General features: G+C 33.6%; 1 protein-coding gene across 3 annotated transcripts in view; it reads right to left on the reverse strand.

Annotated features, from left to right (window-relative positions):
* LOC129222089 (uncharacterized) overlaps nucleotides 1–25,754 on the reverse strand; it is a 105,080-nt gene that overhangs the window by 59,724 nt on the left and 19,602 nt on the right. Inside the window, exon 1 of one of the 3 annotated variants that reach the window (XM_054856522.1) lies at nucleotides 20,948–21,031. The exons of 1 other annotated variant lie outside the window; for it this stretch is intronic. The gene's annotated coding sequence lies outside the window, so the exon portion shown is untranslated. Of the gene's footprint in view, nucleotides 1–748; nucleotides 849–20,947; nucleotides 21,032–25,754 lie in introns of those variants that run through there. One more of the 3 variants, XM_054856523.1, reaches the window with a different exon arrangement.

Consider the following 25,754-nt stretch of genomic DNA (forward strand, 5'->3'; position numbering starts at 1 on the left):
CATTTCTGAATTTAACTAGAAATAAGTTAAAATATTAATACTGTAAACAAAGTTATCAAAGGAAACAAAGTGCAAGCACATTTTTACTCAAAAGAATCTACCAACTAATAATTTACAAAAGTATAAGCCATTCTTGCAATGATTCTGAACACATAAAACATGCAAATTAATGCTAATTAGGCATATTTTGACGTCACTAAAACTGTATTCCAAGCATTGAAAATCAAAAATAAACGTCAAAAATTCAATCAAGAGACGTTTTACATGTTTTAAACAAAAATTTAGCATCGCGGAAAATAGGGGAGGGGAGTAAATTGAATATTTAAAATATCACTCTAAGTTGCTTTTCAAACTTTTTCTTTTTTTTAAGTCAAAATGTCAAACATTGAAAAAATAAACAAATCAAAACAGTACACTCCCCTTCCCCAATTCCCATCCCGTATTCCATCACATCTTAAAAAGCTTTTTTTTTTAATGTAATAGATTACTAATTGTGATCTTTTAACTATTTCTATATTTCACTCCTCCAAAATAAAGTTTACTCCTCTAAAAAAATTAGAAAAACAAAGCAATGAGTATTTTTAAGCCTCAAGGGAAAAAAGAAATTGCAAGCAATATCTCTGTTTTTAATACATTAAGGAAAGAAATATTTATGTTTATTATTATTTTCTTCCCAAAAAATCAGCAAAAATAGAAAACTGACTAAGATTTTTTTTTTTCTTCTGAATTTTAAATTCTTCTCACAAACCTGTATTCCGGAAGAAAGCATTCTTTTGTAAATCCAAAGCTAAACACAACGCGCATGCATAAATATAAGAAAGCTCAGAGTTGTTGACACTGCTACATAGATGAGGTAAATGCAACAGTGTGAAATAAGACTCGATTCGGAAATTAGTAGTGGGGAAAAAAGGGAATGAAAAGCTGGCGATACTTTTAGAATTTCGGCCAAATGTCGCCAACGTTTATCACTCTGTTTATCGTTTTTCTTTCACTTTTAAAACAATCCAAAACGTATTAATGGTGTAAACAAACATAAAGGAGCATTTTTTTCATATATATATATATATATATATATATATATATATATATATATATATATATATATATATATATATATATATATATATTCCTTTTATTACAGTTTTAAAGACTTACAAATACATACATCAATAAATGTAAAATAAATGTAAAAACGGAGCCGACAAGATGCTAGTCAATCGTTAAGAAGTTTTTTTTTTCTCAATATTAAAACCGAAAATTTAACTATCAACACAACAAAGCATAGGAAAGAGTTAGAAAAATTGAGATTAGAAAATGAAATATAATTTTAGAAAGTAGATAAAAAAAAGTGAATTGAATAAAAAACGAATATTGAACCGAAAAAAAACTCCCGAGTTTTACCGAATGATATGAATAGTGCAGCGAAACATGTGTAAGTTGACGACTTGCGATGCAGTACTTGAGTGGTCAACTAACATAAGTGGACAATTTACTATAGAGGTTGATAGAAATGATATAGGACTAATTCTGTTTTAATGTGATTCAATGGTTAACTCTCTAAATATGGCTAAACTGAAACCAGATTTTAAAAAAAAAACGCCAAATTTGTCGCCAAGTTGGTGACAAAACTTGGCGGCCAAAAGCATGGAGATATATTGCCAAGTGTTTGCCAAATTATAGCACCGCAAGAGTTTACATTGAAATTAACAATGATTTTACCCCAAAAGGGTGTAAAAGACCCCCTTTGGAACATCCAAATGCAACCAAAAGAGAAGGTGCACAATTAGACCCCACTTGTAGTCTATGTGACAAATTTCAACTTTCTAGGACATACCGTTCTTGAGTTATGCGAGATACATGAACACATACGCACATACATACGTAGGTCACGAGAAAACTCGTTGTAATTAACTCGGGGATTGTCAAAATGGATTCTTCAGGTGTCTTAGTCTATACGTTCTTAGGCATGTATCCACGTGTGGTCGGGTTGAAAAAAAAAAATTAATATTCATTCGGGGGCGAGCAAAATGGAAATTAAGGCCGATTTTTGAGTGAAATTTTTTTCGCGAATACAATACTTCCCTTTTACTTTCTTCTATATCTAATATATAGAAGAAAGTATTGGATTCGTGCAAATTTTCGAATTTCGAATTTTGACGGATTCGAACGTTTTGAGGTGTGCTGAGTTCATTTTGACTATTTTTGGAAAATGTCTGTCTGTCTGTGTGTGTGTGTGTGTGTGTGTGTGTGTGTGTGTATGTGTATGTGTGTGTGTCACGTCTGTGTGTGACCAGTTTTTTGTGGCCGCTCTACAGCAAAAACTACCGCATGAAATCGAACGAAATTTAGTACACATATGTGCCCCTATGTGAACTTGTGCCCATTGGTTTTTGGCGCGAATTCCTCCAAGGGGGGTGGAGCAATGGGACGTTTTTTGAGTTATGCGTGATTGCTATTTCTCAGGAAGTAACTGGCGGAATCAAACAAAATTTGGTCCATATGTTGCCAGTAACAGGAACAGGTGCTGATTCAATTTTGGTGTCAATAACTCAAACGGGGGTTGAGCTATAGAAGGTTTTTTGTCGTCAATTGTGACTGCTGTATCCCAAGAAATAATGAACGGAATTAAAGAAAAATTTATCGGCAAGTATTCCCTTAGTGGGTATAAGAGCTGATTTTATTTGGAATATATGTTCTGGTTGAAATTTGGAATATATGTAAATCCATATGTAAACAGGCCTTGGTTCAATTTTGACGCCAATCGTTCCAAGAGGTGTTGATTTTTTTTTTTTTTTTTTTTTGAATAAAAATAGCTTTATTAATGCAACAATAAGAAAGATAAATCGTAATAGATTATCGTCTGCGTATTTCTCGTGATTTTAATTGCATGGAAATGATCGGAAATATTATCTCAATGATTTAAAATTCTTAACTGTTGCCATCTTATGTTTGTTAACAAATAAAATATTTGTAATTAATTCAAGCAAGGCTTTTAAAATAAATTTCAATTTTCGCTCTTTGCTTTGCTTTTGCAATAATTCAGACATTGGGATGGTCGTCAAGTTTTTGCATGTGTAATTTTGTTTTTGTTGGGAATATTGCTTCCTCGTCAAGCATGGGGAGGGATCAGAAAAAAAAAAAGAAAAATATAGAAGAAAGTTTCGTGATGGCCACAACATACTAGTTTGTAAAAGGAAGTAAAAAATAGCAATATTGGAATGCTACCTCCAACCTTGCTGAATCGAGAGAATAAATTTTCCGAATAAAGATATTTTTGGGAGGTTAGAGAGACCTTCCATCGAAGCAACCATTCATAACGAAGATACCTTTCTAACTGAGGGGCTTTGCACCGAAAATTTTACAAAATTAAATTCCTCTTGAACCATTAAACACAAAAAGAAAGAAAAGTTTAACAACAACCTGAATTTTTAGTGTGATCTTTATTAATAATGAAGCTGAAAGTCTACGTCTGGATATCTGGATGTCTGTTGCGCGCATAGCACTAGAACGTGCGGCCGATTTTCATGAAATTTGGCACAAAATTAGTTTCTAGTATAGAGGTAAGCACCTCGAAGATATTTTTCAAAAATTCGACTTTGTTCTTTTTCTATTCCAATTTTAAGCCCATTTTACCGAGCAAATTATCATACCATGGACGAGTAAATAACCATAACATGGACGAGTAAGTTACCATAACGTGGACGAGCAAATTACCATACCATGGGCGAGCAAATTAACATAGCAAATTCGCGAGAAATTCATCATCCATTACTTGTAAATATACAGGCGAACCAGATGACCTTTTAATTTTCTACTACGGGCAAAGCCGTGCAGGTACCGCTAGTTACATATAAAAACAAAACATACTTAAGTACTTACAGAAACTCACTTGTCTATCCAAAAATCAAGGTTTTTAGCGAAATTCCAAAATCAGGTGTTTCTCTTTCATTCTCACCCTTATCTATGCATGTACGGATCGGTTTACTTAAAGATGCAAACATTCATAACTACTAGCGTTAAAATTTCTTCTTGCGTGGCAATAAAGTTTCCCTCAAAGTTGCAAGCGACGTCCGAACAAAGAAAGTTTGTCATACATGATAACGTCCAAACACATTACCAAACATTTGTGGTTTTGTATTTGCTTAATTGAACTAGTTGCATAACGTGTGTAAATAATTGCATCAGTTTAACGTCCACGAGGAAGACAATGCAACTTTTCTTGACATGTTAATGCACTGTGCAGATCCGAAACTGGAAGTGTTAATAGAAGCTTCTCTAAGTTAAAAAAATATTTTATGAATTTTGGTCTTTCATATTTTTTAGCAAAACAATGTTATGCGGCTGTCATAGTGAAGCTACTGTTGTGTGGAACGAATTACCCATACCCAATGCAGTCAGTCAAAGCGGAGCAGTGAAATCTACAGATAAATTGAAAGAAACGGCTGAAACAATTCAACAGCATATTCGATTGTTGGTTTAGATCGCAGCTAGAGATTGCAATACCGGTATATCGAATATCAGTATTTCGAACAATTTTCCGTAATACCGGTATTTGCTGAAGAAAAAACCAGTATTTTCGGTATTAGCTGAAAATAATAAAGTTTTAATTCAAGAATTTTCAATTTAACTTATTAAATATCTACTTATATTTTAAATGCACATTTATTTTCATGATACAGAACCGAAATCAATCTATTGATGTAAAAATTATTTCATTATTTCAAAAGCATGAACTAATAGAATATCATTAAACAAAAGTATTTTGCGCACCATGTATTTGTTTTCTCCATTTCCCAGATCGCTCATCTTCCTTTTTGGAAAAGTTAATTTCGAGTGTAATTTTGAACGCCCCCCCCCCCTCCCCGTGTCCGATGAACAATTTATTCAAACCATCAATTGCAGGATTGCTTTATGATTTTTCTTCTTAAATATTTGTCTCAACTTTAAAAAACTGTTTCTTGTTAGCACTACAAATGATAATTTGTTGGCACCAGCAGCATTGGTTTGTTGTGCCGTCTCGCTATTTGTCTTCATACTTGGCAAGATAATATTTAGAAAGTACATATTGCATTGAAAATTTGCATAGAGGAAAAGCATAAACATGTTCCACGAATTCAAAGATATGTTCAGTTATTTACATAATTATAATTGCAAAGAATTTTGAAAAGACAGCTAAAACGAATAAGAAAAACCAACAAAATATTTTTTAGTCAAGTTAATCGTAAATTTCAAATTAAAGGGCTAATAAAAAGTAAACATAAACCCCTCCTGTTCAAGAGCAAATGATATTAATATTGGAAAAGTATCGTCTCTCAGGAAGGAAATTTCAACTAGCTTTAAATTAAAAAAAATGATAGAAATACACACAATCCGAAAGAAACACACACAAACAAACACACACAAAAGGGTTTATCCAAAAATGACATGCAACAGACTTAAGATAAAATACTTTCTGGCAATTAATTAGAGGAGGTGTATCACGCATTGTTAATAGGTAAGGTAGACCGGGACACGTTTTGCGCATGGGGCACGTTTACGTAGAGCCCCTTTTCCAAAACGAGTTATAATTAGAGAGCCAGCAGTCATACCAGATTGGTGCTACTCCCTATCAAATATTCTCACAAGTTTTTGAGCATAACTGGAGCTTCGGTTTAGCATGCGGATAGGAAAATCTGTTTTCTACCAAGTTGAGCAAATTTTGTGTTGAATGTTTCGAAGCTTATTGTGAATAAATGATACTTAGTTAAGAACAAATAAATATATAAAAATTAGCAGAATGTTATCCTTTTTCGAGAATTGTATTTGTATGGAGAGAAAAGTTATTAAAGTTTGCTGCATGTTAAAAATAAATCCAAACATGCCGATGGGGCACGTTTACGCACGTTCTTACTGTGGCTTACTACTCTGTCTTGCTTCTAAACGGACCTCGGACGCTTTTTTTTTTTTGCTTTGTACTGTCTCAAACCTTTAGTATTCTTCAACTGTAGGAAAGTTGAGCACTAAAATGAGCTCCAGGCTTAGAGACAAGTCAATAGATGCGTTATGTTTTTTTACTAGTACTGATACGTTTTCATAATAATACAATTTTTCTACAAAATTATGAAATGTGGCAACGAAACAAATATGTTTTCAAGCAATTTTTGAGAAATTTCAAATACCGGTATTCCGGTATCACGTTTTAAAAATACCGAATACCGGTATTGAATTTTTGGTCCGGTATTGCAATCCCTAATCGCAACAATACGAATACTACTACAAATATGTAACACATATTTTCACTTTTTAAATCGCTAATGTATACGACAAAATTGAGATATTGGATACATTGATATACGTCGATACTAATATGGAGAGAAATACTGATTTCGAGATACTAATATAGATGATAAAATTGAGCGATTTGATATTATTTTTTAAATCGCTCATTTTAAATCAGTATTTAAAAAAATAATATATAAAAACACAAGTCAGGGGTTCCAAAACTGGGTGCTGCGGCAACCTGGGGTGTCGCAGAAAAACGTGAGGGGTGCTACGAAACAGTGGCGCACGCAAGGAGAGGATCCAGGAGGTCCGGAAACCACCCATGGCCCTTGAACTTTTTTAATTGACTATTATCCTATATATGCATAGTACATAAAACAATTTCAAGCAAAGGTAACAATAATTTCAAATTTAATAAATGAAAAAAATAAATTTATTTTCTCTTTCTTCACCTACAAACTGTATGTGAATATAAATTGTTCTTGAAAGATGATTGTCCTTCGCAGTTTTTCTTTTTAACAATGCAAAAATTAAGTAAATACATTCATTTTTGTGCTTTCTGGTATTTTAATTAAGTATTTTGTTATTCATAAATATATTTTGTTAAGGTAATGCTAAGTAATTATTCAAATCTATATATATATACACTGTTAAAAATTTTCCGGAAAATTTACGGTAATTGTTACTGGCATCCATGTTGCCAGTAACTATTACCGTAAAAATCAAATGTTACTGTAAAATTTTACGGTATCCTCGGTAGGCCGCAGCAACCAATTGGCGCTGGGATCGCTTATTTCTCCGGTATAAATTACCGTAAAATTCAGATATGCGTTAGTCTGTCATTTTACAGTAACAATTACCAGAAAATCTTCCTGAATTTTTAAAAGTATATATATATATATATATATATATATATATATATATATATATATATATATATATATATATATATATGGGCAATTCCACGGGTAACTGACTGACATTCACAGAGCAAAACGATAAGTATTTTGAAACATAAACCATAAAATACTAATTTTTAATAATATATTTTTGCCTCGTTTATTGTACTTTTTAAGCTGAATTTCATGGTATAACTGAATTTTCAAAATACATAGTGGGTGATTTTAGAAAAAATTGTTAAAAGCATGGTAACTGACTGACATGAATGCAACCTGAGTGAAAAGTAATACTAATTCAATAAGAGATTTTTCTAAAAGTAAAATGAATTTTCATTAAATTCAGATCAGGATCAAAGAACAATGAATAAATTTTCGACCTATGGCATTTGAGTTGGAAAATATTGCTACAATAAAGAATTACAGTAATTAGAACGGCTTGGTAACTGACTGACATTCGGGTAACTGACTAACATTTCTGAAATTTTCTAAATATGCTAATTCAAATGTTTAAAATTAAGCAGCAAAACTTATTCAGTTTACATAAAAGCTAAGCAATGAAAATGCATTTGTTAAATTTAATGCAGTGAACGCCGGTTAATTGAATCAACCGCTTTAATGAATCAAATTGTCAAAAACAGAAAAAAAAAACCCCCAGCTTTATTGAATTAGCTGCTTTACTGAATTAGCCGCTTTATTGAATCAGAACTGCTTAGAAAAAAACGTGATTCATATAAGCGGCGGCCACTGTATTTCTAAAATAAATATTTGCATTATTTACGACCAGTTGGTAACTGACTGACATATTGGCAACTGACTGATACTACAAACATGCAACACAAAATATCCATTAAAAAAATATTTTCTCCTAGTTTATTGATTTCTACAAGCTAAATTTAATGGCATGATTGAATTTTTAAAATGCATTTATATCAATTTTTAAAAAAATGTTAAAAGCATGGTGACTGACTGACATGAATGCAACCTGCGGGAAAAGTAGTATAGATTGAATAAAAGGATTCTCCTCTGAAAGCAAAAGGAATTATCCATAAATTTAAAAATTGGGGTCAAGGAATAATGAATAACCGTTTAGCATATGGCATTTGATTTTAAAAATATTACTAAAATAACAAAATTACAGTAATTAGAACACCCTGGTGAGCTAACTAATTCTAAATTTCCTATATATCCTAATATAAAAAATTCAGAATTAGGCAATAAAACAAACAAATAAGTGTACACAAAAGCAGAGCTTCTTTGCCATTAGGGCTAGACCAGGGGTCCCTCAGCCTATGAGGACCCCCAAAATAATTAGACCACATATTCTAAATATGACGTTGAAAAGCAAGGGCGATACAAAACGTATATAAATTGATTTTTAACATCAAAATAGCAATTTTGTGCAACTTAGTATTTTGTTCAAGTAGTCTACACCCTCAGTGTACACTAGCTGTAATATATAAAATAGCAGAAACTGTAGGCGCTTGCAACTCTGCAGCACTTCCTTCGTTTTTTTTTTTTTTTTTTTTTTTTTTTTTGGTAGCATCTATAAGTGGTTTGAACCGAATATCTAACAGACTTAAAATGTGTAAATAAAACTCTATGCAAAAGAAAAGCTATTAAAATAAGATTTTTCTTTTTCTATCAATAACCTCTTTTCCCTCATAGTTTTTTTTTTTTTTTTTTTTTTTTTTACTGCTAGAGAATTTGAAAATCTCTTTTTGTCATCTCGGTATTTTAAAATGGATCACGTCCTAGTAAAATTATTAAATTATTGAGCTCTAAAAAGTAAACTATTTCTATTTCCTCTATATCATCTTGGCCACTCACATTTTTGAACACGTCTTTTTTTCAAGAATTTCACCTTAGCCTGTCCCCTATTATCATCTATCACTCTTACTACAAAATATTGTAGATCTCAAGAAACTCCATAGAAAAGTTCTTTACTAGCAGTCACTTCCCATATTTCTGAATTTCTTTTCCCCCTGTGAAAGTTGTGATATTATAAATTTGTCTTTTGGCTGAACTGACTGCAAAGTGCTTTCCTCTTCTGTTTTGAATTGATGTATTTTTCGAATATTAGGAAATTATTTACGAAATTTAGGCCCAAGCATAACTAAATCATGTCAGAATGAATAATGAACAAAATCAATAAAATATGTTATCATTCTTAAAAATTAAAAGAGTTGGGTTCTTTGATATCACAAAAAAGGCTAAAAATAAAATAATTCTCTTTTCAGGAGTATTGAATTAAATACATTGCAGCCATTTTAAAGTTAAACAGAATGTCAGTCAGTTACCGTATCAAGTGTGTCAGTCAGTTACCGAGGAATTTTCGGTGTTCTGGTTGTAAACTTCCAATTCTACTTATTCAGCATTTAAATACTCCTGATGTAGGCAAAGAATATGAATTTTGGAATATTTCCACCAATAGTTTTCATGCTGAGGGGGAAAGTTGATTTTTTATGATAACTGACTGACATTCATAAACTGATTTTCAAATTGTTTTTAAACGAAACACTATAAAGATATTTTTTTGGTATAAGCTTCCAGTATAAAACTATGTTATGAGTATAACAAAATACACTATATTTTTTCCTTTTAGTTAGAATATTTTTTTCGGAAAAAGGTTGATTACTACCGACCAAGTTTTCTGAAAAAAATCCGGAAAGGACACAGACATCTGTTACGGTTTATTTTCAAAACGAAAAATTAAAATTTAACTTGGTACACTTTAAAAAAATATATTTCAAGCTTTTAAATGATATATAATACTTATAGTTTTGTTAATATTGAAATTTTGGTGCTCAGGTTGACATTTTCGTGGAATTGCCCATATGTGTATATATATAATATTTTTATACACTTATTGCTTTTTTGTTTCCGACAATCGATAAAATCAAAAGATGTTTGGACGCGTGTTGGAGTATATTATATGAGAGTGGTGGACCTTCAATCTTAACCCCCCCCCCCCCTTTTGAGAAAGTCCTGTGTGCGCCACTGTTGCGAAGTGTCTATGGTAACAATAATACGTATGCAATGGAACTAGATTTTAATTCTGCAAAGGCCTACCGGACGAGAATCTGAAAAGTTTGAAAATCCCATTTGAGAAAATCTTGGTTTTAATCCAATACAGTCTTGATAAAGTCTTGACTTACGGGAAAGATGCATAAGGGAGAGGAATTCTCCCCCCTTTAGAAATGACAGATGAAATAAATTACTTTTTAATCATAAAAATTTAAAAACGTATTCCATTACCCCAGAAAAAATAATAAGTTCCAAAAACGCCTTAGTCAGATCCTCAAAATGCATAACTGTCAAGCTATCATCTTGTCAGTCAAAACATATCCGAAAAGCAAATAAATAAATAAATGCGGCACTAGTTAACATCTTGTTTCGTTTCAGGCTTGTCGAGTCGATATGTTTCGTAGTTTCGTTATTTACATTATGCCAAAGCACCAAAGCATACAATGTGAATACGAAAAAGCGCCAAGTATTTTTTCTTTTATTTTCGTAATGGATCCGAAAAGAGCTTGAAACGCACTTTTCTTTTCTTTTACTTCAAATGATGATGAGTCAGAGGGTATAACAGGCCACCTACTTTAAAGCACATCATGAACGCGTGTAGTTAGAGAAGAGAAACACGAAACGCGATCCACTGACTCAGCAAGCAGAAAGACAAGAGGGTCTTACCCCAGAATCCAGCGTTGAGGGGAGACAGAACGTGTGTGAGTAGTCCACAGTCGACAAATAAAAACAGAGCATCAATCTGAGGATGACACACAATCCAACTTCCTCACAATGTAAATAGCAATTACTGAGATCCACCAAGAAAAAAAAAGCAATTCAAAGCTCAGATGCTGATTCAGTCCAACTCTTTGCAGACGCTGTTTCGAGAGAAATATATGATAAGACGTCCTCAATTTTTATTTTGTTTCAGCAGTTGAGAACTTAAGTTGAGACTTGAAAACAGTTCTTTTAGGAAGCTCAGTTCGTGATAATATTTTTATAAATTAATATTCAGGGGCGCTTCAATCCTAAATTTTTGGGAAGGGGGAAATTCTTCATTTGCAGACCGAATTTTTCCGAACGATAAAACACGAGCATGCACGTACACCTATCCACATAAAAAAGGGACGTTAAAGAAAAAATTTTAATTGCAATATTTCAACACTGCATCCAAATTTTCAAAATCATCAGACGAAACTAGCTGAATAAGCAAATTTTTGGGAAGTTATAGTGACCTCCCATGACCTCCTATTGGGGCGTCCCTGACAATACTCACACGCGTGGCACTATGTACCCATTATAAAACTCAAAACCCAGCCGTTCATTACCAGCAGCCTGAAATTAAAAAAAATAAATAAATAAATAAATAAAAAAATAAAAAGAGCAAATAATAAAAATTCTATACAGGGACGAAATGAGGAGTATTCAGTTTTTATGCATTGAATCAACCAGGCCCGGCTCCTGGGGTAGGCGACCAGCGCCACCGCCTAGGGTGGCAGATTTTAGGGGCGGCAAAACTTCGTAATGGCAGGAGGCAAAGAAAAAAAAAATGAAATACTCAAATTTGTTCCTTTTTTTTTTCTTCTCTGCAGCTCAAATTGCAGCAATACGTGAGAGTACCTATGCTCGACGATTTAAGAAGAAAAAAATATATACAGTCGGACTTCCATAAATCGAAGCAGCAATTTTGGAAAAAAATTCGATATATAGAAACAATCTTATTTTATCATAAAAATCATCTAAAACATTAAAATTAAAGCTAATTTTCGTGTGTGAAACCCAATTTTTAATTTATACGAGCATCGGATTAAATGAAAGTTAATAATTTAAAAAATAACAGAAATTACATTTTTGTGCCTTCATGCATCTTCATTCTTCGGCAATTCAACTTGATCCGCAACATTAGGGGATTTTCGTTTTGACAATGTAATCGAGAGAAACCAAAAAGTCATTCTACTTAACTTGAATGATTTTTACTGGAGCTAAAAAGACTAGGAATGATAATCACCAAACAAAAGGGATAATTTGAAACTGATTTTACAGTGTTACTGGTTACAACTAAGATTCGAAATAAACTTGAGGGAATTTAAGCACTCCAGAACGGAACAACGACCTATCTACACACCCCTCAACCTCAGATTCCTTATGAGTTTCGTAGCAACCTTTAGTGAACATAATGTTCTCCCCTAATCTTCATTTTTCATCAGATAAAGTCTAAAGCGGAAAAAAATCTTCGAATATCTCAAAAAATAAATTCGATATATAGAGATTTTTTCGATATATAGAAACAGTTTTCCTATGTAATGAACATAGAAATTAGCTAGGATTTCGATGTATAGAAAATTTCGATATGTGGAAGTTCGATATATGGAGGTTCGACTGTATTATTAAAACCAGGAGGCGGCTCATGTCGACATCGCCTGGGGCGGCAAAACTACTAGAGCGGCCCCGAGTCAATCCTGACATGGTATTTTATATGCATTCATGAGCTAATTACAATCTGCACTTTCGGTATTTGAAGAATCTATGTGTGAAATCATTGAAGGCCACAAAAAAGGGAAGAAACCTTTTGAACAGTCGAAAGCTCTGCCATATGACAAGTGTTAACTAGACAAAAAAAAAATTAAGTAATTAGGAGGATGTCCTCCCTCCAACCATGAGTAATGATGCATCCCTCAAATGCTACAAAGTACCCGCCAGAATCAGTGAGCTCTCCCCCCCCCCACCCATTAAAAAAAGACAATAAACCCCGTAAAATTTTTAACGATGCAGCCTGCACCATGGAATCCTTCCCCTCCTTGAAGGCAGCCCTGATGTAAGTATTAAAAAACAACAGCACACAAGATCCAGCATTCAGCCCCTGACATTAATTTGAGCTTTGACGCCTTGAAATCAAATTGTTTTTCGCAATCACAAATTGTGAAAGGACCCTACTCGTTGGGTTTCTTGTTTCTACAAATGACTCCTATCGCAAGCATAATTGCGAAAAACATTCAAAAGGTGTCAAAATTCAAATGACAGGGTTCGTACCCTATTTGGATGAAAAAAAATTCCATGACTTTTCCAAGACTTTTTCATGACTTCAATGAAAATTTCCATGACCTCGTTACACGAAGAGAATAGCACTATTTAATCTCAAACTTTTTAATATTTGGAAATGAGCATTAGCAAAATGTCTATATGAATGCTACAGCCTCATTGAAGCACTTACTCGTAATGGAAAAAATATAAGTGCACACTTAAAAAACTATTCTTATTTGTCTTCAACATATAAATTTTCGTAAAGTAAAAATGCAGAGAAACAAATATGATGATGCTTAAATGTTTTTTTTTTTTAAACAGGCAGAATGATATTGAATGGGACAAAGGTTGAATGAGTCTTCACTAAGTTTCAAAAAATTTGCTTCAAAAGATTCCTTTTAGTGTCAACAGTGCCTTTAATCATCCACGTAACTTGACAGTATTTTGGTTCTCTAAAGCCAAGCCACATAGTTTAGTTCTTTATGTTTCTAAACCAGATCTTTTTTTAAAAAAACATTCAGTAATGAATCAATCTTCTGCTTCAAAAGTATATTTGTTTTGTTTACAAATTTGCATATTTTCATATGCATATAAATTAATAGGTTGAGAAATTAAAGAACACTTGTAATTCCCGACATAGAACGTAGTAGTGGGTCGCATGGATTAGTTTTGCGTGCCGTATGTTGGTCACTACTGTTTTAGAGCATTAGAATTCCTCTTTTTCTGTATTCTATCGCCGACTTATAGATCTTTATTTTCTAAATCATTCAACAAATTAAGATAAAATCTGATAAATTTAATAATAAAGTCTTTACGAGTGATGGAATCGAACTTGCATGCAATTACTTTTTTTTTTTTTTTTTTTTGAGTGGGCGTGGCGAAACTAAGAACGTGAAATTTTGCTACTACAGAATATGAAACATAAGAAGTGTTGAAAATAACACAAAATTCAAAATAAGTGATGTCCAGGCAGTAAAATCACATCGCAAAAAATGGCAAGCGGCTGCGACAGAAGTGGATGCAATGAGATTAGAAAATTCAGATTTGATTTTTGAAACGTTCAGTTTTCCACTTTTAATAGCTTTTATGTGCTATACTGTTAAATCACTCAAGATTTCTAATGCTCCTTTAAATACTGTTCCTTTCTCTTTGTCCAGGACATTTTTCCACGACTTGAAATAAATTTCCATGACTTTCAATGAAAATTTCAATTTTCCATGACTTTTCCAGGTCTGAAATTCTGTTAATTTTTTTTCCATGACTTTCCAGGATTTCCATGACCCGTACGAAACCTGAAATGAACGCCAGGAGCCGGATGTTCGGTGTTGTGTGCTGGATGCTGTTTTCATCTAAAAAGTATTTTGCAAAGTTGAGAGGGACGGGTAATATAAAGTCGATTTTGTAGGGGGGGGGGGGGTCATGGACGCCACCGCCCAGGAGGAGGGACATGCTAGCTGGGGCCCGTGGACCAGAGGAGAGAGAAGTAAGCAATTCGTGATTGCTCAAAAAGGTTAGAAATAAATTTAAAAAATGCTTAGTTATTGAATACCAGGGTTGTTTGGTTTAAACCACGTTGGTTTAAACCATGGTTTAAACCAATTGTTTTTTAAAAAAAAACCATGCGGTTTTTTAAAAAATGGTTTAAAAAAAAAGCCAAAAAAAATATATTTTACAGGTTTACATTGATTTCCCCACACTATAGTGCCTAGAAAGAGTAGTGTGCCGACCGCCGCTTTTTTCCCCACGATTCTTGAAGACAAATTGTATGAAAACCGCTAGATGGCAGTGCGGTCGAGATGTACGTTCAATTTCGCAGTGTTTACATTAATAGACGCGGGATTTTGTTACAATTTAGTTCCGCGTTTCTCTTTTTTACCTTGATTTCGTGAATATTTCATGAAACATCTTTTAAGGCTTTTAATGGAGGCATCAAAGTTGAACATTGGAAGAAATAAAGCTTCATCTTGTTTAGTACCAGGGTGCAAAAGTGAGTACAAAACATGCAAGGAAAAAGTTACACTTTTTAAAACTCCAGCAGATGAAGAAAAACTAAAGTGGAACTCGTTAATTCCCAGGTTAGATAAAGTTTTTGATAAATATTGCTCAATTTGTGCTCTCCATTTCGAAAAACATTTTATTGAAACGCATTTTAAGCATATTATAAATGGTGAGGAAGTTTTGATTCCTCGGGGAAAAACTTTTTTTAAAGATGAGGCAATTCCGACAATTTTCCCCAAGTCTGCTAATATACTTTACTAAAAAATTACCAAAGAAAAGGTCCATCAGGAATTATGCAGTTAAGAAAAATGTTCCCTGTTTGAAAAAAATGAAACTTGATCTTTCCGCAGATGAAACTGAAATAACCACGTATAATTCTATTATAAATGAAATTGTTCATATTAATTTGCCTAACAAATATTGGGTTTGTATGAAATTTAAAAAATCTCCAAATATTGTAGTTTTTGTATATAATGAAAATTATGTGGAAAAAATTTTTACACAATTGACTGAAAATTTGATACTTATATTTTAAGGCAAATGTATTATCAATCGAGATGGCTTAGGGCACAGTTTGTTGTTGTTTTTAATGCCACTTGGGAGACTCAAGCCCCATTCATGCAGCCAGCATGCGTTTAAAGTAGAATGGAGCGACTCCTGAGTCAATGAGGCCCCTAAATAAGAAAGAGTCCGACTTGGGCACGGTATATGGTAGCATCTACTCTACAGTTTATAGGTCTGGAGAATAGGTTGGAAATCTCCAGCAACGCTACGTCTGGCAACTGTTTGCGACCGACCATTCGACTTTCGGACAAACGGAATCAACGAGCACGTAAGTTATATTTAAAAAGAAATTTTTTTTTAATTTTAGCCTTTTAACATCCTGTACGAAATTGATAATTATTTTTGTTATCGTCCCCCGTTATCGAGATAAAAGGTATTTAAGTCTCCCGAAATTTTAAGAAAAGTGTCAAATTTAAACACTTGGCGAGGGATTAAAGGTACCAATTTCTCACAGAAAAAAATAGGTCGGAGTCGGTAGGTTTTCAAGCGACTCCGACTAAGAAGCCCTGATAATTTTAATTAGCTTAAGAATTTCGAAGCAGTTTTATTTTGAAAATAGCGGTACCCGCAGGACTTCGCCCGGAGAAGAAAATTAAAAGGTCATTTGATTAGCTTGTATATTTACAAATAATTGATGATGGATTTCTCGCCAATTGGCTATGTTCATTCGCTCTTCCCACGTTACGGTTCCACGTCATTATAATTTCGTAATTTACTAATTTTGCTCCGGAAGCTGTTCTTAAAATTGAAATAAAAAAAAGGAACAAAATCGAATTTAAAATCGCTTCGAGATGCACACCCCCATGCTACAAACTAACTTTGTATCAAATTTCATGAAAATCGACCGAACGGTCTAGGCGCTGTCCGCGTCACAGAGATCCAGACAGAAATCCGGACAGAGAGACATTCAGCTTTATTATTAGTAGAGAAATAAGAGACGCGCAGTTATTGAATACTTAGGGGCCATTCATTAATTACGTAAGGATGATTTTGGCAATTTTTGACCCCCCTCCCCCCCATGGAAGGGTTCGTAAGATTTTTCACCCCCCCCCCCCCTATTCTTACGTAAGATTCCATTTCGTTTTTCAAAATGAGAAAATAACAAATCTTGGAATCGTTACATCACTGGAATCGTTATTAAATTCACATTATTAAATTTAACTTTCTGCGTAAAGAAATAGTTACTGAAAAGTTAGAATCTAAACTGAATGTTTTTTTCGACATTTTTTTTTTTTTTTTTTGGATGTAATATTAATTAAAAATAAAACATGCCATACATAATGTGACTCTTTTATTATATTTTACACTATTCATTCTTTGTAAAACAAATAAAAAAAACATCTTATCCTAACACGTTTCTTACCTTCCATACGCAAATGGAACATAATCTCTGCCAAATCACTTGTTGACCGCGCAATTTCTAATGTGAAATACCGACTTGGTAAATATTAAGTAAGAATGAGTTTGACCCTCCCCCCCCCCCCCAAAGGTACGTAGAGGCTTTTCCAAGCCCCCTCCCCCTCGGGACCCTTACATATTTAATGAATGGCCCCTTATAGTCTACTATTTTCATTGAAGATAAATTAGCATAAGGTAATTTTATATTCTTCAAAAAATAAATGAACACCCATGTAACAAATAGCACTTATTACAGAATTTGTCTTTTGCGCAGAAATAAGTTCAATCCGAAAAACGGGGATTTTAAACTGCGAAATGAGCATGCAATCGCTGATTTAAAACGAGTCTGATTGAGGAGCATAACGTACACCTCGAGCGCAGCGCCATCTGGTTTTTCCTCAGATCTGACCTCACTTTTTCCCCGTCGATCGGCACACTACTCTTTCTAGGCACTATACCCACACATATTGAAAAATGTAAAATTCCATTTATGCTAAGTTCCTAGCTAAGTTGCAGAGATAAATACTAAAATTGCAAAGTTGCTTCTTCAAAATGTATTACAAGCTTTAATCGAAAAAAAATATTAATATATTTTTTATTTCATATATGTGCCATAAAGCAGATTTCAGTCAACTTCCATTATTATGCTTAATTTGCATGATTAGTTAAGATTTACTAAGGATTGAATCTTTTATTGTAGATGCAATCCATTATATTGCTCACTCCTGTTGCAGGGGTGTGACATTTTTGCCCATTTATTTGCACTTTCCTGGAATTTTAACTTTGACTTGTAAGGTAACCAACAGCCTAACTTAATTGTTTGCACCTAAAAATTAAGATTTGTTCTGCAGGTGAACACAAATAATATTTTTTGAATCAAATTTTAAAAAAAAAGTTTATACTTAGCGTATATAACATTTTTGGCAAAAAAAATTTCTTGAAATAGAATTTGCTACACATTTATTTGTTCTAAAGAGTTTGCATTTTAATATTTTTTAAACTTCAATGCTGGATGCAACATGTATGCCAGTAAATAAGCTGTCCGTCGCACTCAGCCGTGCGGGGGGCCCGGCGGTGGTGGGGTGTGTGCGGAGAAAAGTAAATAAGCTGTAATTTAAGCCATGTTACACCAATTTTTGTATTTTTGATTTGTTTCTTTTAGAGACGTACCGAGTACTCGGTAACTACTCGGTACTCGGCCTACTCGGCCAATTTGCCGAGTACTCGGTACTCCGGCCAAATTCTGATCAGATACTCGGCCAATACCGAGTAGTTGCAAAAAATTGAATATTGTCCAAGACAGATACTAAAATTTATAAAAAAAGAGCAAACATTATATTCTGCAATCATTTACAATTAAAAATTTATAAGTCAAATTTAAATTTTGAGAATAATGAAGTTTGTAATGCTTCAATGGAATAAATCTTTATTTTAATGTCCCCAAAGTTAATAAAACTTATTTATTAAAAATTACGCAAAAAATATAAGTATAGAAAATATGTAATTTTTATATTAAAAAATGGATTTTTGCTACAAACAAAAAATTAGTTATAAAAATGTAAAAATAACTTTGCTTTAAAAAATAAAACAATCTTAAAAGTACAGTGCAGGAACTCTGCAGACACGTGTTTTGGCATTACAAGGAATTCCTTTTTCAATGCACAAAATGGGGGCTCGTAGATTTAAAGGCATCCGACAAAAGTCGTATTTTTTTGTTGAATGTCTTTACATTCTCTAGCTCAAATGTTATGCACTGAAAAAGACGTTCCTTGTAACGGGGGGGGGCAGAAACACGTGTCTGGAGTGTTCCTGCACATTTGTTTTATCTGCTTTTTAAAAATTATTTATGTTTGGCAGATTAGAACTATAATTGGTTGGTATACAGTGAAACCCCTCCTAACGGACACCCCCTCAAAGGCGGACACCCCTCTTATGCGGACAATTTTTAATTCCCCAGTTCCAATGCAAATAACATTATTAAACCCCTGTCCTGCGGACGCCTCTATATTGCAGAAAAAAAATTTGTCCTGTTAGTGTCCGCATTAGAGGGATTTTAGTGTAATTTGTTTTAATTCCAACTTGATTAATCATACCTGTTATTTATTTATTTTTAATTTAAAAAATTATTTTTTTGTAAAATTTTTGACACAAACAAATGTGTGTCGGTGGTTCTTCTTAAAACATAATTGGTACTTGGAACTCGGCCGAGTAGTGAAAGGCCGAGTACTCGGTAACTCGGTACTCGGCCGAGTAATAAAAGGCCGAGTACTCGGTACTCGGCCAAAGTGCTACTCGGTACGTCTCTAGTTTCTTTGTTTCAGCGATAGTCGATATCTTTTCCAAGTCTTTCCAAAATAAGAACGGAGTCGAATATAGAGCAGCACTTTTTTAAAAACTTTGTCAGTACAACAGCAATCAATTTTTTGACTGTTCAATCATGTACTGTTGTACATTTTGCTTTACTTCAATATTTGCGACATTGTGTATATAAAAATCAGCATTATGTAAGATCAGAAAGAAAAAATATGAAAATTGTTCTTTTGAAAAGATTATGCTTAAAAATATAACTTTTACCTTTATTCGATAATTATTCATATTATGTTGGTTTTATAAAGATTTTTTCTGGGATCTTCATTATATTTTATCTTAACCCGCATCACAACCACTTCTTGAAGTATTTTGTATCATAAAGGGTCTATATATACATGTATACTAATATGTTAATCAAGTCAAACATTTCAATCATTATTTCCCTGCAGAAAGCTATTTTAATTATTTAATTTAGTTACAAGATTTTGTTTTTATCTCTTTAATTAATCTAGAAATTAGGTATAATGTTACTATTGAATATCTGTTAATTACATTGGAACCATAATTACCTTCCGAAAATTAATTGTTTTTCTCGCAAATAGTATTTAAACCAAAAAAACCCGGTTTAAACCAAAAAAACCTGGTTTAAATCAAAAAACCGTTTTTTTTTGTGAAAAAAACCGTTTTTTTTACCAACCCTGTTAAATACTAAATAATAAGTGAATTGCAAGAACTAATTAGCTTAAAATTTGAAGGAAAAGAAATGATTGTTGATAAGGTTTTAGTTCTTTTCTATTAACATTTACGAAAACACTCTGCGGGTGTATTGATGTTCGCCACTATTTAGGGTTCAGAAAAGCATAACAGCATTAATACACATGTCAAAACAATTGACACACGAAATTAAAGAAATATATTCCAAAGTGTTTTTTCTCCCCCTGTTACAAATGCTCAATGCGTGAGCCTCTTTGCACACGACAAACATCAAATCTACCATCAAGCTCGTTCCACACGTTTTGTAGTGTCACACAGTTAACAATTCTCTAATGCTGCATAAATGTGTTCTAATTTCTTAGCTTTTTGACCACGGAGAGAAGGTGGAAGTTAAGAACAAACAAAAGAATCAAAAGAATTTGGTTTTTCCTGCAACAGAACAAATTTCCGAACAAAAACACCAAAATAAACTTGTTCTGTTTGTCGTATCATAAAAATTGAATCAAAATATTTCGATTGTTTTAAGTAAAAAAAAAAATCCAAAGACTTCTAACTGAGAGTGCAGCAAATTCAGAAGCTATGAAAAGATAGGCTAAAATAGGGAAGAAAAAGAAATTTTCTGAGAAATACAATGTTTAGCAATCTCAAATTGAAAACAAAAATTTACCGCGTTTAATTTCTCGGGAGACGGAGGAAAAGCTCGATATATCCGAATGTGTGATATATCAAGGTAAGATATAACGAGGCGTTACTATACTTAAAAATCACAATCCTACCTATTGTTGGCCGGATTATCCACACAAAGGCACATATCACGAAATCTCCCTACGATTAAAACGCATCGTCCATTTCGCTTCTCGTTCGACCTGCAGAGAATATCCCTAAAACGGGGCTTCATCAAAAATAGAAGTGAACGGTGAGTCATCGCCGCAAAGAAGGTCGCTTGCTGCTCACGTGAACACCGACCGGCCAACGATTAGTAAAGGCATTTCGTGCGAGTCAATAATAGCTTAGTATTTTCCGAGCAAGTCCTTTTTTTACCCTTCTCCGTAGTACACTCGATTGAGCACAGCGACGATTTAGGATACAGTCAAAGTTACTATAAAAAAAGATACGACAGAAAATGGATTTCAGTTTTGCTTTCCATGTTAGAGACGAAATATAATGGAAATAGATGAAACTGTCCTACCATTTATTAGCGATGAAGAGTAAGAAGACTATACTTTTAGACAAGAAGTTTTTTTTTTTATACATCGGCGGTTTTAACGATTGTCACAATCATTTATCGTTTTGAAAAACTTTCTCCGACGATTGTATTTTTTAAAGGTTACATCATTTTCATTACTTATAGTTCTATAGACATTTCAAGGTGAAACAACGAAGCAAGAACAATCTTTCAGATAACTAAGGAAAAAATTTCAAAAAATATATGGGAAAAAAAGTTTTTAAAATTCAGATCGGCGGAGAAAAAAAAATAATAGATTAAATTAAATAATATATATGATTTCGTGTTTTAACTTTTTCAATTATGCATCCATATTTTGAGCTTCTTCACAAAAAGAATCTATTTATAGGTTTCGCGATAAAAGGAATTTTTAAGACTTGGAAGTTTTACTAAAAGTACGATCCTAAAAAAAACGAAATATCCTACCTCTTTTTATTTGAGTATTTTCTACACTTGATGAAATGTAACCCCTTATAATGGATTATTCATTAATAACTATTAATGAATAATCCATCACCTAAGGTTCAAAAAAGGAAGACCGAGAGAAAATAAAAGAGAGAGAGAAATATTTTCCTGTAAATGTGGTTTCAGTTCAAAATCACTAGATTTACTGTAATGCAAAAGGCCGAAAAGAGATAAAAAGAAAAAAAATAGAGTGAGAAAGAGAGGAATAGACTGCAATATATTTTTCTGTAAATGTGGTTTTATTTCAAAATTAGAAGCTTCACTGTGAAGCTCCGCGACTGAACTACGAAAGCTCAAGTATGAAGATACATGTTTTGATAATTCTCAAGTCTGCTTATTAACCTTTAAAGAGTCGAATTAAAATATTAAGACACCCCTTTTGACCCTTTTTGAAGCAAATTTAATATTAGTTTGGAAAAATAGAAGCTGATGCTCCCCAATCCCAATTACTATTGTTACGACACATCCAGCATTTGGTAGCTTTAAACACAGTAGCTTACGGGCGTGTTTACAAAAGAGATGCAATGAACCGGCTTATTACCGAGAGTAGAGATTTTCAAAAACACGCTTTTAAATTACTACAACCAGCAGTTTACTAATACAGTGGTTGCCGCTTATATGAATCACGTTTGTTCTAATTGTTTTGATTCCACAAAGCGGATGATTCAATAAAGCGGGAAATTTAATAAAGCTGGATTTTGTTTTGATTTTGACGATTAGATTCATCAAAGCGGTTGATTCAATTAACCACTGATTCAATTAGCCGGCGCCCACTGTGTACTTTTTCTAATGAGCTGTCCCGAGTCGCGCCTGGTAGATGGTAGGTCCAAAATCCTAACTGCAATGATCCGCTGGATTCCATAGTTCTAGGGAATTTTCTCGCTGCGCTTTCAAAGTACAGTATAACCCCGATTTAATGATTGTCAAGGGACTGGGAAAAAGTTGTCATTAAATCAAGGATATAGTTTAAACGAGGAGCATAGACATTCAATGCTGTCAATTCCGGACCAGCGACATGTATCGTTAAATTAAGGAAATCGTTAAATCGGGGGTGGTTAAATCGAAGTTATATACTGCACCTGCAATGAGCCGGCTTTTTGGTCAACGTGAACGGGTCCCAAAAAGAATTAACAAAATGTATCACAGGTTTTTTTTTATCATGACTGTATTGTTGTTTATAGTAGAAAAAATCAAATTTTTTAAAACTTGATTCCAGTTGCTTTTTACTTTTAGTAATTTGACTGACAGGTTTATGCACTAAAATTTTAGCTTTAAAATGCTTCCACATTATCCGATTTTCCACCCCTTCCACCCCGAATCAATCTGGTCCTCAGGTACCCGAGGCTTTACTGCAATGGCAATTGATGCAGTGAGAAGCAAAGGGATGCAAGTGGACATTTTCAAGTTTTGAGTAAAACGCATTTAAAATTGCGCTCCTAGTAGACTTTCATTGATTTTTTTTTTTTTTTTTTTTGATGATGCTGTGCAGCAGCACTTACCAGGACTTCTTGTTCTATTTCTTGCACAAAAACAGGAAAGAGGTTCACCTACCATTTGTACTGGTTATCTCCAACTTTTTAATTTCAGCACTTTCTTCTCTTTGCTTCTCACTGCCTCAATGGAGTCGTTTCCAAAATTTTAAAAGTATTTTTTTTTTCTGAAAGAGCATGCTTAAAAACATAGGATCTGATCATTTTTACTTTCTTCTATATCTAATATATAGAAGAAAGTATTGGATTCGTGCAAATTTTCGAATTTTGACGGATTCGAACGTTTTGAGGTGTGCTGAGTCCATTTCGACTATTTTTGGAAAATGTCTGTCTGTCTCTGTGTGTGTATGTATGTGTGTGTGTGTGTGTGTGTGTGTATGTATGTGTGTCACGTCTGTGTGTGACCAGTTTTTTGTGGCCGCTCTACAACAAAAACTACCGCATGAAATCGAACGAAATTTGGTACACATATGTGCCCCTATGTGAACTTGTGCCCATTAGTTTTTGGCGCGAATTCCTCCAAGGGGGGTGGAGCAATGGGACGTTTTTCGAGTTACGCGTGCTTGCTATTCCTCAGGAAGTTACTGGCGGAATCAAACAAAATTTGGTCCATATGTTGGTACTAACAGGAACAGGTGCTGATTCAATTTTGGTGTCAATAACTCAAACGGGGGTTGAGCTATAGAACGTTTTTTGTCGTCAATTGTGACTGCTGTATCTCAAGAAATAATGAACGGAATGAAAGAAAAATTTATCGGCAAGTAGCCCTTAGTGGGTATAAAAACTGATTTTATTTTTGTGTCAACAGCTAAAAAGGGGGTAGCGCAATCACCCGTTCTTTTTTTCCATTTTGAGTGCCCTATCTCAAGAAGTAATGCTACGTTCTGGTTGAAATTTGGAATATATGTGAATCCATATGTAAACAGGCTTTGGTTCTATTTTGACGCCAATCGCTCCAAGAGGTGTTGATTTTTTTTTTTTTTTTGCGAATAAAAATATTTTTATTAATGCAACAATAAGAAAGATAAATCGTAATAGATTGTCGTCTGCGTATTTCTCGTGATTTTAATTGTATGGAAATGGTAGGAAATATTATCTCAATGATTTAAAATTTTTAACTGTTGCCATCTTATGTTTGTTAACAAATAAAATATTTGTAATTCATTCAAGCAAGGCTTTTAAAATAACTTTCAGTTTTCGCTCTTTTGCTTTGCTTTTAAAATAATTCAGACATTGGGATGGTAGTCAAGTTTTTGCATGTGTAATTTTGTTTTTGTTGGGAATATTGCTTCCTCGTCAAGCATGGGGAGGGATCAGAAAAAAAAAGAAAAATATAGAAGAAAGTTTCGTGATGGCCACAACATACTAGTTTAAATAATGTATTTAAGTGTAATATTTAAAAAAAATTACTTAAATCGATGCGCTTTCATTGTTTACACTTCTGTCGTGTGACATCACAAATGATGAAATGCCATTCAATGTTGCCATTCACAGAACAAAATATTTAATTCGCATCTTTACTCACGTGTATTGGCAACGATATGGTTGATAGCAAGCGTAGAGCGCAATTTTAATTCGCTGCTTGATTATCATAACGTGGAAATACTAAAGAAAGATGCGCCAAATTGCATCATTGAGACGCCATAAAGACCACGCTTTGTTTGAAAAATCGGACATTTAAAAAAAATTAATTTAAAAAAAACTGTTGGGAAAATGAAAGTATTTTCTAGGTCCATGTTATTATTTTTTTTTTCCTCATTCTATCCATTCCAATGACTAAATGTAGTACTTTTGACTGAAGGAAACCACTCCATTGCTGTTTAGACCAATACAAACTATCTAGGTTGAGGTGGTCAGGTTTTCATCAAAAACGATGGCAGTTAAAGTGCTTAGAAATCGAACTACTACCGTTTTCGAATACTTCTCCTTCACAGATTCCAGTTGTGCATATTTTGCAAATGCGCTTCAGAGTGGCGCGCGCGTGTGTACGAAATCTGATATTCCTCCAAACAAAATTATGGCAAATGTTGACTTGAATCCCGGCGATGACTCAAGCCATTAAGTAAGGAAACGGATCTTTTAATATAAAAGATAATCGGCGAAAGCCAGCTAAAAAGTAGAGCTTAGTTACCATTTCGAGCTGTCATTTATGCTTATGTGAGCTTTTTCTGAGAAACAAATTGAGCAGATGCCAAGAACTGGGGATTCGTTTTGTGATTCAGGCCCAAACGATCAGCGAGTCAGCAAGAGAGAGGCATTCCAGGTTGAACAACCCGCTTCTCAAAGCCGGGCCTGACTAACAGAGAATAAAATAGGTTCCCAAAAAATAAGGAAAAAAAACTAAGAGATGTAATGACTAATCCACTTGACTCAACACCCCGCTCTCTTTCTGGTCAAGTTCAA

Source organism: Uloborus diversus, chromosome 5 (genome assembly GCF_026930045.1).
Source record: "Uloborus diversus isolate 005 chromosome 5, Udiv.v.3.1, whole genome shotgun sequence".
Classification (NCBI taxonomy): Eukaryota; Metazoa; Arthropoda; class Arachnida; order Araneae; family Uloboridae; genus Uloborus; species Uloborus diversus.